The sequence below is a fragment of the Delphinapterus leucas genome, chromosome 4 (assembly GCF_059928025.1).
Source record: "Delphinapterus leucas isolate spDelLeu-1000000601 "Yukka" chromosome 4, BTC_Dleu_Yukka2, whole genome shotgun sequence".
Lineage (NCBI taxonomy): Eukaryota > Metazoa > Chordata > Mammalia > Artiodactyla > Monodontidae > Delphinapterus > Delphinapterus leucas.
The window spans coordinates 94,162,961-94,173,979 of NC_143132.1; positions in this window are offsets into that span (position 1 = coordinate 94,162,961).

An 11,019-nucleotide genomic window follows, 5' to 3' on the forward strand; every position below is an offset into this window, starting at 1 on the left:
ATTTTTTTCTTGATGAGTCTGGCTAATGGTTTATCAATTTTGTTTATCTTCTCAAAGAACCAGCTTTTAGTTTTATTGATCTTTGCTATCATTTCCTTTATTTCGTATTCATTTATTTCTGATCTTTATGATTTCATTCCTTCTACTAACTTTGTGGTTTTTTTGTTCTTCTTTCTCTAATTGCTTTAGGTGCAAGGTTAGCTTGTTTATTTGAGATGTTTCCTGTTTCTTAAGGGAGGATTGTATTGCTATAAACTTCCCTCTTAGAACTACTTTTGCTGCATCCCATAGGTTTTGAGTCGTCGTGTCTCCATTGTCATTTGTTTCTAGGTATTTTTTTATTTCCTCCTTGATTTCTTCAGTGATCACTTCGTTATTAAGTAGTGTATTGTTTAGCCTCCATGTGTTTGTATTTTTTACAGATCTTTTCCTGTAATTGATATCTAGTCTCATAGCGTTGTGATTGGAAAAGATACTTGATACAATTTCAATTTTCTTAAATTTACCAAGGCTTGACTTGTGACCCAAGATATGATTATCCTGGAGAATGTTCCATGAGCACTTGAGAAAAATGTGTATTCTGTTGTTTTTGGATGGAATGTCCTATAAATATCAATGAAGTCCATCTTGTTTAACGTATCATTTAAAGCTTGTGTTTCCTTATTTATTTTCATTTTGGATGATCTGTCCATTGGTGAAAGTGGGGTGTTGAAGTCCCCTACTATGAATGTGTTACTGTCGATTTCCCCTTTTATGGCTGTTAGTATTTGCCTTATGTATTGAGGTGCTCCTATGTTGGGTGCATAAATATTTACAATTGTTATAACTTCTTGGATCAATCCCTTGATCATTATGTAGTGTCCTTTGTCTCTTCTAACAGTCTTTATTTTAAAGTCTATTTTTTCTGATATGAGAATTGCTACTCTAGCTTTCTTTTGGTTTCCATTTGCATGGAATATCTTTTTCCATCCTCTCACTTTCAGTCTGTATGTGTCTCTAGGTCTGAAGTGGGTCTCTTGTAGAGAGCATATTTATGGATCTTGTTTTTGTATCCATTCAGCCAGTCTGTGTCTTTTGGTAGGAGCATTTAATCCATTTACATTTAAGGTAATTATTGATATGTATGTTCCTATTCCCATTTTCTAATTGTTTTGGGTTTGTTATTGTAGGTCTTTTCCCTCTCTTGTGTTTCTTGCCTAGAGAAGTTCCTTTAGCATTTGTTGTATAGCTCGTTTGGTGGTGGTGAACTCTCTCATCTTTTGTTTTTTGTCTGTAAAGGTTTTAATTTCTCCATCAAATCTGAATGAGATCTTTGCTGGGTAGAGTAATCTTGGTTGTAGGTTTTTCTCCTTCATCACTTTAAATATGTCCTGCCAGTCCCTTCTGGCTCGCAGAGAGTTTCTGCTGAAAGATCAGCTGTTAACCTTATGGGGATTCCCTTGTGTGTTATTTGTTGTTTTTCCCTTGCTGCTTTTAATATGTTTTCTTTGTATTTAATTTTTGACTGTTTGATTAATATGTGTCTTGGCATGTTTCTCCTTGGATTTATCCTGTGTGGGACTCTCTGTGCTTCCTGGACTTGATTAACTATTTCCTTTCCCATATTAGGGAAGTTTTCAACTATAATCTCTTCAAATATATTCTCAGTCCCTTTCTTTTTCTCTTCTTCTGGGAACCCTATAATCCGAATGTTTGTGCATTTAATGTTGTCTGCAGTAGTTATTTCCACTGTTTTATCTTCCAGCTCACTTATCTGTTCTTCTCCCTCAGTTATTCTGCTATTGATCCCTTCTAGAGTTTTGTTAATTTCATTTATTGTGTTGTTCATCGTTTTTTGTTTCCTCTTTAGTTCTTCTAGATCCTTGTTAAATGTTTCTTGCATTTTCTCTGTTCTATTTCCAAGATTTTGGATCATCTTTACTATCGTTATTGTGAATTCTTTTTCAGCTGTTCTGCGTATTTCCTCTTCATCTGTTAGGTCTGGTGGGTTTTTATCTTGCTCCTTCATCTGCTGTGTGTTTTTCTGTCTTCTCATTTTGCTTATCTTACTGTGTTTGGGGTCTCCTTTTTGCAGGCTGCAGGTTCTTAGTTCCCGTTGTTTTTGGTGTCTGCCCCCAGTGGCTAAGGTTTTTTCAGTCGGTTGTGTAGGCTTCCTGGTGGAGGGGACTAGTGCCTGTGTTCTGGTGGTTGAGGCTGGATCTTGTCTTTCTGGTGGGCAGGTCCACGTCTGGTGGTGTGTTTTGTGGTGTCTGTGGACTTATGATTTTAGGCAGCCTCTCTGCTAATGGGTGAGGTTGTGTTTCTGTCTTGCTAGTTGTTTGGCATAGGGTGTCTAGCACTGTAGCTTGCTGGTCGTTGAGTGAAGCTGGGTGCTGGTGTTGAGATGGAGATCTCTGGGGGATTTTCGCCATTTGATATTATGTGGAGCTGGGAGGTCTCTTGTGCACCTGTGTCCTAAGTTGGCTCTGCCACCTCAGAGGCACAGCACTGACTCCTGGCTGCAGCACGAACAGCCTTTCATCCACATGGCTCAGAATAAAAGGGAGAAAAAGTAGAAAAAAAGAAATAAAGAGGATAAAATAAAATAAAGTTATTAAAATAGAAAATAATTATTTAGAAAAAAATATTTTTTAAGTAAAAACAAACAAAAGAAAGGAGGGAGAGAACCCTAGGACAAATGGTGAAAGCACAGCTATACAGACAAAATCTCACACAGAAGCATACACATACACACTCACAAAAGGAGGAAAAGGGGAAAAAATAATCTTGCTCTCAAAGTCCACCTCCTCAATTTGGGCTGATTCGCTGTCCTTTCAGTTATTCCACCGATGCAGGGTACATCAAGTTGATTGTGGAGATTTAATCTTCTGCTCCAGCAGCTGCTGGGAGAGATTTCCCTTTCTCTTCTTTGTTCTCACAGCTCCCGGGGTTTAGCTTTGGATTTGGCCTCGCCTCTGCGTGTAGGTCGCTGGAGGGCGTCTGCTCTTCGCTCAGACAGGAAGGGGTTAAAGGAGCAGCTGCTTCGGTGGCTCTGACTCACTGAGGCCGGGAGGAGGGAGGGGCACGGAGTGCAGGGCCAGACTTCGGCAGCAGAGCCTAGCGTGACATTGCACCAGCCTGAGGCACTCTGTGCATTCTCCCTGGGAAGTTGTCCCTGGATCACGGGACCCTGGCAGTGGCCGGCTCCACAGGTTCCCAGGAGGGGAGGTGCGGAGAGTGACCAGTGCTCGCACACTGGCTTCTTGGTGGCGGCCACAGCGGCCTTAGCATCTCATGCCCATCTCTGGCTCCGCGCTTTTAGCCGCGGCTTATGCCCGTCTGTGGAGCTCCTTTAAGCCATGCTCTTAATCCCCTCTCCTCGCGCACCAGGAAACAAAGAGGGAATAAAAAGTCTCTTGCCTCTTCGACAGGTCGAGACTTTTTCCCGGACTCCCTCCCGGGTAGCCGTGGTGCACTAACCCCTTCAGGCTTTGTTCAAGCTGCCAGTCCTCTCCCTGCGATCCAACCGATGCTGGAGCCTCAGCTCCCAGCCCCCGCCCACCCTGGCGGGTGAGCGGACAAGCCTCTCGGACTGTTGAGTGCCGGTCGGCCCTGATCCTCTGTGCGGGAATCTCTCCGCTTTGCCCTCCGCACCTCTGTTGCTGTGCTCTCCTCCAGGGCTCCGAAGCTTTCCCCCTCCGCCACCCACAGTCTCCGCCCTCAAAGGGGCTTTCTAGTGTGTGGAAACCGTTCCTCCTTCACGGCTCCCTTCCATTGGTGCAGGTCCCATCCCTATTCTTTTGTCTCTGTTTATTCTTTTTTCTTTTGCCCTACCCAGGTACATGGGGGAGTTTCTTGCCTTTTGGGAGGTCTGAGGTCTTCTGCCAGCGTTCAGTAGGTGCTCTGTAGGAGTTGTTCCACGTGTAGATGTATTTCTGGTGTATCTGTGTGGAGAAAGGTGATCCCCACGTCTTACTCTTCCACCATCTTCCCCCTCTCTCCCAGAGACATCTTTAAGAGCTTTTGGTAGTGTTTTTATTGTCATTTATCTTGGTACCTTCCGATTTTCTCTTTGATTTAATCATTGACCCACTGGGGTTTTTTTTTTGTTTTTTTAGTAAACTGTTTAGTCTCCAACTGTTCATTCTTTTCCCACTTTTCTTTCTATGGTTGATTTCTAATTTCATACTGTCGTGGTCAAAAAAATGTTTGAAGTAATTCCTATTCTCACATTTCTTGAGGCTTGTTTTGTGATCTATTATGTAGTCTCCCCTAGAGAATATTCCATGTGCAATAGAAAAGGATGTATATTCTGGTTTTAGATGTACTGTCCTGTAGATGGCCATTAAGTTCAACTGGTCTACTGTGTCTTTTAGGACCTCTGTTGCTTTACTTTCTGTTCGATGATGTGTCCTCTGATGTCAGTGGAATATTAAAGCCTCCTATTATATCTCTGTCAGTTTCTCCCTCTGTTAGTTTTTGTTTTATATTTAGGTGCTCCTTAATTGGGTGCATATATGTTAATCAGTATATTTTCATCTTGTATTAATCCCTTTATCACTATATAATAAATAGTGTCCTCCTTTGTCTTTATGGCCTCTCTTTTAAAGTATTTTGTCTGAGGATCATGTTCTCTTTTTCAGTGAAGCTGTTTTGTTTTCTCAAGTCTCTACTTGATTAGATGAGATGGAATTAAGAAGGGAGACCTGACCATAGGCCCCTGATTACATGTATTTTCTCCTGTCTCATTTTCAGTTTAGTTTACTTCAAACATAGAATGTTAAGAAAATATATTTTAGTAGAATTTGGCCAGGATGGCAGAATAGAAAGACCCTGAGCTCACCTCCTCTCACAAGCACACTAAAATCACAACTAAAATCACAGCTATCTGCAGAATAACCATAGATGAAAAAGACCCAGACCTACCAACAAAGATCTTCTATGACTAAAGACATAAGGAACCACAATGAGATGGGTAGGAGGGGTGAAGTTGTGAAATAGTCAAGTCTTATACCCCTGGGGTAAGTGACACACACTGGAAAATAATTACATTGTAGTGGTTCTCCCACAGGAAATGTCTGAGCCCAATTTTGGGCTCCCCAGGCCAGAGGCCCTGCACCAGGAAAATGAGCCCCTAGAGCATTTGGCTTTGAAGGCCAGCAGGACTTAATTTTGGGAGAAATAAAACCACAAACCTGTAGTCTCCAGACAAAGCTTGCCCACCAGCAGGTCAGACCCTTCCCCAGAACCAGCTGGGCCCTAGCCCTGCCAACTAGCAGGTCAGCACAAGCTTTGGGACACCCAAGATGACATACCCAGCTGTGTCAGGAACTACCCCCAGTCCACAAGCAATCTGACACCAGCTCTGGGACCCTTGAGCCTTGCAACCAGACTCCAGGATCCATCTCTGCCTACCGGTAGCCCGGCAGTAACCCCAGGACCTGGCTTCACTCACCAATGGGCAGGTAACAGCCCTGGAGTCTTCTGGACCCTGACTCTGCCCACCCATGAGCCAGTACGAGTCCCCTGGGCCTCTGCAGTCAGCCAACTTGTGACCTGGCCCTGCCAACCAGCAGCCACAGCCATTTCACAAGGAAAGTCCTGGCAACCAACTGGACTGGGGACCAACCATACCTACCAGACTTCCCACTTAATCTGCCACAATAGAAGGACCCATGCAGCCCTCATGGGGGAACCCCTAGAGCATATAGAGGGGAGTGCACTGCTAGGACATATGGGATGTTTCCAACAGAGAGGAAATTCTCTAAGCTTGGTAAAGGTAACTAGCCTATTAGACACATAAAAATACGAATAGCAACTTACGTAAAACAAGGTGAAAGAGGAACATGTTCCAGACAAAGGAATAAGATAAAACCCCAGAAGAACTAAATGACGTATAGATAGGCAATCCACCTGAGGAAGAGTTCAGGGTAATGACTGATGATATATAAAGATGATCAAAGAACTGGGGAGAAGAATGGATATACAGAGCAGGATGTACAGAGCAAGAAGTTAGAAGTCTTTAAAAAAGAGTTAGAAAATATAAAGAATAGTAGATGAAGAATACAATAACTTAAAGGAAAAATGCGTCAGAAGGCATCAACTGTATATAGAAAGATTCAGAAGAATGGATCTGTGAACTGGAAGACAGTAGTGGAAATCACTGATGTTGAACAGGAAGAAAAAAGTGAAAATGGGGACAGTTAAGAGGCCTCTGGGACAACATCAACAGCACTAATATTTGCATTATAGGGAGAAAAGAAAGGGGCTGAGAACATATTTGAAGACATAATAGCTGAAAATGTCCCTAACCTGGGAGAGGAAACAGTCACCCAAGTCCAGGAAGTGTGGAAGCTCCCATAGAGGATCAACCCAAAGAGGACCACATCAAGACACACTACCTTTAATTTTTTGCCATTTTAATCACAAAGAATATTTAAAAATTTTTTATTTTATATTGGAGCATAGTTGATTAAAAATGTTGTGTTAGGGTCTTCCCTGGTGGCGCAGTGGTTGGGGTCTGCCTGCCGATGTGGGGGGCATGGGTTTGTGCCCCGGTCTGGGAGGATCCCTGTGCCACGGAGTGGCTGAGCCCATGGGCCGTGGCCACTGAGCCTGCACGTCCGGAGCATGTGCTCCGCGATGGGAGAGGCCACGGCGGTGAGGGGCCTGCATATCGCAAAAAAAAAAAAGTTGTGTTATTAAAGTGATTCAGTTATACATGTACATGTATCCTTTATTAAAAGCAGCAAGGGAAAAGCAACAAGTAACATACAAGGGAACTTCCATAAGCCTATCAGCTGACTTTTCAGCAGAAATTCTGCAGGCCAGAAGGGAATAGCACAATATATATGCACCCAACATAGGAGCACTTAAAAACATAAAGCAAATATTAAGTCATAAGTGGAGAAATCAATAGTAACACAATAATAATGGGGTGTTAAATTCCCTTACTTACATCAATGCCTAGATCATCCAAACAGAAAATCAATAAGGAAACATGGGTCTTAAATGACACATTAGACCAATGGACTTAATTGATATATATACAACATTCCATCCAAAAGCAGCAGAAATCTGTTGTATTTCTATACAATAGCAATGAACTATCAGTGAAATTAAGGAAACCATTGCATTTATCATCACATCAGAAAGAATAAAATATCTAGGAATAAATCTACCTAAGGAGGTAAAATATCTATACTCAAATTATAAGACCCTGTTGAAAGAATTGAAGATGACAGAAAAAGATGGAAAGATATACTGTGTTCTTGGATTGGAAAACTTAATATTGTTAACATGACCATACTACTCCAGGCAATCTACAGATTCTGTGCAATCCCTTCAAAATACCAATGACATTTTTCACAGAACTAAAATAAATACTTTTAAAATCTGTATGGTGACTGACACAAAAGACCCTGAGTAGCCAAAACAATCTTAAGAAGAACAGAGATAAAGGAACCATGCACCCTGACTTCAGACTATACTACAAAGCTACAGTAATCAAAACAGAATGCTTCTGGTACAAAAACAGACACATAGAACAATGGAACATAATAGAGAGCCCAGAACTAAACCCACACACTTATGATCAATTAATCTATGACAAAGGAGGCAAGAATGTACAATGGACAAGAGACCGTCTTTTCAATAAGTGGTGCTGGGAAAGCTGAACATCTACATGTAAAAGAGTGAAATTAGAATATTCTCTAACACCATATATAAAAATAAGCTCAAAATGGATTGAAGATCTAAATATAAGACCAGATGCCATAAACCTCCAAAGGAAAACATAGGCAGAAAACACTCTTTGACAGAAATTGTAGAAATATTTTTCTTGCTCTGTCTCCTAAAGCAAAGGAAATAAAAGCAAAAATTAACAAATGAGACCTAATTAAACTTAAATGTTTTTACACAGTAAAGGAAACTGTTGACAAAATGAAAAGACAACCTACTGAATGGGGAAAAATATTTGCAAATAATGACCAACAAAGGGTTAATATCCAAAATATATAAACAGCTCATATAACTCAACATCAAAAAAACTAAAGACAACCCAACTTAAAAATGGGCAGAACTAAATAGATATTTTTCCAAAGAGGAAATGCAGATAGTCAACAGACACAGGAAAAGATGCTCAACATTGCCAATCATCAGGGAAATGCAAACCAAAACCACAATGAATATCACTTCACACCTGTCAGAATGGCTGTCATCAAAAAGACCACAAATAACATGTTGGTAAGGATGTGCAGAAAAGGGAATCCTTATACACTGTTGATGGGAATGTACATTGGTACAGTCACTGTGGACACAGTACGGAGATTTCTCAAAAGACTGAAAATAGAAATACCATAAGACCCAGCAATTCAATCCTGGGTATATATCCCCCCCCAAAACCCAGAAACACTAATTTGAAAAGATACATGCACCCCAATGTTTATAGCAGCATTATTTACAATTGCTAAAATGTAAAAGCAACCTAAGTGTCTATTAGTAGGTGGATAAAGAAGAGGTGGTATGTGTGTGTATATATATATATATATGTATGTGTATATATATGTGTGTACATATATATGTATATATATAATGGAATACTACTCAGCCATAGAAAAAATGGAATTTTGCCATTTGTAACAACATGGATGGGCTTGGAGGGTGTCATGCTAAGTGAAATAAGTAAGACAGAGAAAGACAAATACTGTATGATATCACTTATACATGGAATCTGAAAAATAAAACTAGTGAATACAACAAAAAAGTAGACTTGGATATAGAGAACAAACTAGTGGCTACTAGTGGGGAGAGGGGAGGAGCAATTTAGGGGTGTAGGGCATTAAGAGGTACAAAGTAATAGGTATAAAATAAGCTACAAGGAAATATCGTACAGCATGGGGAATATAGCCAATATTTTACAATAAGTACAAATGGAGTATAACCTTTAAAAACTGTGAATCACTATATTGTACATCTATAACTTACATAATATTGTACATCACCTATACTTCAATTAAAAAAGACATGTTAAAAGTCTACTTTGTTTGTCTGGTAGGAGTATTGCTATCCCTGTTTTCTTGTCATTTTCATTTGCATGAAATATAATTTTCCAGCCCTTTACTTTCAGTCTGTGCCTGAGGTGAGTCTCTTGTAGGCGGCATACTGTAGGCTCTTTTTTTTAATCTAATCTGCCACTGTCTTCTGATCGGAGCATTTAGTCCATTGACATTTAAAGTAATTATTGATAGGTACATATTTATTGCCATTTTAAATCTTGTTTTCTAGTTTTTGCAGTTCTTCTTTGTTCATTTTTGTGTGTGTGTGTGGTTTGATGGTTTTCTTTTGTAGTATGCTTGAGTTACTTTCTTTTTGGTTTTTGTGAATCTATTATATGTTTTTGATTTGTGGTTACCCTGGTTTTCAAGTATGTTGACCCATAGCTATAGCTACTTGCTTAAACTGATAGTCCTACAAGTTCAAACACATTCTAAGAGATCTGCATTTTAACACTCCCCTTCCTCACATTTGTGGTTTTGATGTCCTATTTTACATCTTCATGTTTATCCTTTTGCTGTTAATTGTAGTCATAATCATTTTTATAAAATTTGATTGTTTTTAGTCTATGTAGTCGTTTATTTAAGTGATCTTCAATCCTTTTGTATATTTGCCTCTCCTACTGTGATTTGCCCTCTCCTATAGATTCTTGCTTCTTTTCTATTTAGAGAAGACCTTTCAATATTTCTTTTAGGGTAGGTTTAGTATTGCTGAATTCTTTTAGTTTTTGCTTGTCTGAAAAATTCTTTATCTTTCCTTCTATTCTTAATGATAATCTTGCTGGGTAGAATATCCTATGTTGCAGGTTTTTCCCTTTCATATATCCCATGAATATATCTTGTCACTCCCTTCCGGCCCTCAAAGTTTCTGCAGAAAAATCAGCTGATAGCCGTATGGGGGTTCCCTTTTAACTGACATTTTGTTTTTCTCTTGTTGCCTTTAGAATCCTCCCCTTAAATTTTGTCATTTAAATTATGATATGCTTTGGTGTGGGTCTGTTTGGGTTTATCTTGTTTGGGACCCACTGTGCTTCCTATACCTGGATATCTGTGTCCTTCTTTAGATTTGAGAAGTTTTCAACCATAATTTCTTCAGATACATTTTCAATCCCTTTCTCTCTATCTTCTCCTCCTGGAACCCCTATTACATATAGGTTGGCATGCTTTATATTATCCCATAAATCTCATACGTTGCTTTCATTTTTTCTTTTTTTATTTGTCTGTCTGCTGTTCTGATTGGGTGACTTCCAGTATTCTTTCTTCTAGATCATTCATTCATTCTTCTGTGTCTTTTAGTCTGCTATTCATTGCTTCTAGATTGGTTTTTATCTTGGCAATTGGATTGTCTAATTTTGTTTGGTTCATCTTTATAGTTTCTTGTTCCTTGTTACAGTGAACTTCATTTCACTGAAGTGAAACTTCAATAAACTTCATTTATTGATAATCTTTCTTAATTCCTTTAGCATTTTTATTATCTCCTTTTGGACTTGGGGTCTAGTAGGCTGATGGGGCCTGATCATCATTTGTTCTTTCAGGGGATTCCTCTTGTTCTTTTAGTTGGGAGTAGTTCCTCTGCTTTTTATTTTACCTAACTTTCTTTGTCTCTATGAATTTAGGAGAAAGAGTTACCTACTGTCGTCTTGAAGGCTTTTTTTTGTTGTTGTTGTTTAATGTGGGAGCATCCCTCTGTAGACTGTTTTCCAATATTTTTAGTGTGAGGGCTTGTTTTGGTATGGATCCAGCCACATCTTTCCTTAGAGTGTGCTCGCCATTATCCCCTTGATGGGGAATGTGAGTGGTGGTATACTGCCCAGAGCCTGTGCTGGATGTGGGGTGGGGCCTCCTCTTTGCTCCATGGCTGTCACTGCCCTGTCAGGGGCGGGGTCTCCTCCCCAGTTGTTGGAGTAGAAGCCCTGAGGGTCGGGTTTGATCAGGCTCTGTTGTCCTTGAGTGCATGCCTTGCCCCAAAGTTGGTGTTCACTAAAGC